Below are 3,431 nucleotides of genomic sequence, written 5' to 3'. Positions count from 1 at the left end.
TGATTGCTATAGAAGACTTCTATTTAGAAAATTGGGATGGGTCCATTTTGTATTACCATCCATCCATCCATCCATCCATCCATTATCCAAGCCACTTATCCTTACTCAGGGTCATGGGGATGCTGGAGCCTATCCCAGCAGTCACCGGGCGGCATGCGGGGAGACACCCTGGACAGGCTGCCAGGCCATCGCAGGGCTGACACCCACACACCTAGGGACAACTTAGTACGGCCGATTCACCTGACCTACATGTCTTTGGACTGTGGGAGGAAACCAGAGCACCCGGAGGACACCCACGCAGACGCGGGGAGAACGCGCAAACTCCACACAGAGGACGACCCGGTATGACCCCATTTTGTATTTCACACACACATATCACAATGTATCTTCCCCTCTTTAGCTAGAGGCGTTAAGATGGCAGCCTCCAGAGCTGTCATCACTTTGTACTTCTTGCAGTGCAACAGAGACCATGTGATTCCAAGCTGTCCACACCAATTAGAGTTTGATTTTCTGGACGGCTTTGGAGGCTTTGCAGTCAGCAACATCGTTTCAGGGTGCTGAAATGGCATCATCATACAGCCGCGGTGTGTATGACACCCACAGAGACGAGGTTAGATAAGAACAACAAGTAGAACAAATGAAAGATTCTCATAGAGCAAAAAGAGTAAACTCTGCACATCCAAGCAAGCTCTCTCTCTCTCACACTCTCTCTCTCTCTCTCTCTCTCTCTCTCTCTCTCTCTCTCTCTCTCTCTCTCTCTCTCTCTCTCTCTCTCTCTCTCTCTCTCTCTCTCTCTCTCTCTCTCACACACACACACACACACACATGCTCCTCATTGTGAGATCCTGTCGTCTCGGTGCGATACTGTGCAGTTGGCCTCAGAAAACCTTTGTCCAGGTGACGTTGGGTTATTGAGTTTCAAGGCGTTTGTTTTCCGTCTCATTTCCCGCGGATATCTTTTTGAGCTCTGAGACGTCAGTCTGGTGCTACAGTGCTGTCGGAGAGGGAGGGGAGTTTAGTTTAAAGCAGTGCACCTGTTTTCTGCCCAGGGAAAGCGGGGTGACCTGGGAACAGCCATGTCTGGACAGTGACAGGAAATATTTATAGGTGATTTTGTAAGCCGTTGCGCGCGTCTGCACACACGCCTGCGTGTGCACGTGTGTGTATGTGTGTTTTGCATGTGTGTGTGTGTACCTGTGTTTGTCTGTCTGTGTGCTGTATGTGGGTACGTGTGTGCGTCAGGGTCGGGGGAAGGGAGGACAGGAAGCTGGCATTGAAATTTAACAAAGCAACAGCAACAATATGTGTGTGCTCACGTGCACATATTCTGACTCAGCCTTCTTTCGGGGACACGTTTCTGACTAAAGACCAGTTCATTGGGGACGGTTTGTCCAACCGTGGACAAAAGCCGTGTCCCCAATTGGGAAAAAGCTGATATTTGGGTCGGTGGTTAAGGTTAAGGTTAAGGTTAGAGTAAGGTTAAGTTAAGGTTAAGGTTAAAGTTAAGGTTAAGGTTAAGGTTAGGTTAGGTTAGATTAAGGTTAGGGTAAGGTTAGGTTAAGGTTAAGGCTAGGCATGTAGTTCTGATGGTTACAGTTAGGGTTAAGTTAGGTTAAGGTTAAGGGTAGGGCAAGGTTAGGGTAAGGTTAGGGTAAGGTTATGGTTAAGTTAAGGTTAAGGTTAAGGTTAGGGTTAAGTTAAGGTTAAGGTTAGGGTTAAGGTTAAGGTTAGGTTAGGTTAAGTTAAGTTAAGTTAAGGTTAAGGTTAAGATTAGGGTAAGGTTAGGGTTAAGGTTAGGTTAAGGTTAAGGCTAGGCATGTAGTTCTGATGGTTACGGTTAGGGTTAAGGGTTAAGGGCTAGGGAATGGATGTAAGTCTAGCTTATGTCCCCAAAAGTTGCCAACTGTAAGTAAATGTGTGTGCGTGCGTGCGCGCGTGACCGCCTCAGCCAGTCGTATCCTTTTTCTCCTTCTGCCCCGTTTTCCTGAATGGACTCATGAATGTGAGTTCAGCCCGCCGTCCTGAATGCATCAATGTCCGCCTTCAATAATTGATCGCCGGGATCTATTATTTACCCATTATTTTCACTTCTTTACGAAAAGATTTTTACCGTTCCTCTAACCCCCATGACCCATCTCCTCCTCCACCCATCTTCTTCTTCTTCCCCCACTCTCTCCATCTTTCCTCCTCTTATTGATAAACTTTGCCAGGTCACACAATCCATAAACAAATCCTCTGTTTGGCTCCTTGCCTGTCCCTGATCGATGCCCTCCCCCCCCTCTCTCTCGCTCTCTCTCTCTCCCTCTCGCTCTCTCTCCCTCTCTCGCTCTCTTTCTCTCTGTCAGTATGACTCCGGGTGCAGTGCGGCGTGTGATGAGCTAAAACACAGGTAGATGGAGCGCTAGCCTCTTAGTGACCTAAAGGAGTTGTTGACAGCAGTGGCAGGAGAAGGTAGCTATACCCTGCATGGGCGGAGAGGAAGAACACAGGCACGCTACCTGTCTGCCTGTTGAAACAGAAGCCAGCTCCCCCCTCCTCCCCCTGACTGTCTCTCTTCCTTTATCTCTCCTGTGCCCCCTTCTCATAGCTTTGTTTATTTCACTAAATACAGATTACCATGTTATTGCTCAATTTGTTTTTACTGTAACTTCACTGTGAATGTGTGCGTGTGTATCACTCCCCCTTCTTTTTCTCTCGCTCCCGCTCTCTGCCTCTCTCTCTTTCTGTCTCGCCATCTCTCAATAAAGGATATCTGCCCTTGCGAGACTCTCGTCTCGTTCCCCTCTTCTCACCACCTCTCTATTTATCCGTCACACCGCTCCCGCAGGAGTAAACCTTGAGACTGAGAGTGTATCACACATCTCTCCCCTTGGCGAGCCTCACCTCTCCTCCTCTCCAACACCGCCCTCCCTACCTCACCCCTGCCCCCCCACACCCCCGTGAGAGGGAGCAACGGAAGGAGGAAGGAAGAGAAAGGAGGATGTGTGTCCCACGTCCCAAAGGATCGCTCTCTGTCTGTCTGAATCAGAAAGTGAGAATCTGACAACAGGAGGGGTGAGAGCAGAGAGACGTCCCCTCAGTGTTACTGTATGAGGGTGTGCGCGCGCGTGCGCGCGCGTAAACGCTCGTGTGTATGATGGTGCGTTTGCACAGTCCTTGTTAAGAAGAAGTGTCACATATGTGACGATCACAGGGCCACGCTGGTGGCAGCAGAAGAAGACACTCTGCAGACTCATGCGCCAGGGACAACCGTGCTGGGATATGTAGCCTGTCTGTCTCGCTCTGTGTGTATATATATGTGTGTGTGTGTGCTTATGTCTGTGTCAGCGACTGTGCGCACGCGCGATTTCTCGCTTGACATTTGATGGAGAAAATTATCATCTCTGGAGATCGAAAGTGAAAATGTTGACACGAATGTCACCTTGAAAAAA

This window comes from Lampris incognitus, chromosome 13, assembly GCF_029633865.1.
Source record: "Lampris incognitus isolate fLamInc1 chromosome 13, fLamInc1.hap2, whole genome shotgun sequence".
NCBI lineage: Eukaryota > Metazoa > Chordata > Actinopteri > Lampriformes > Lampridae > Lampris > Lampris incognitus.
The sequence above is the reverse complement of the archived record's forward strand: the minus strand, read 5'-3'. Positions refer to the sequence as shown.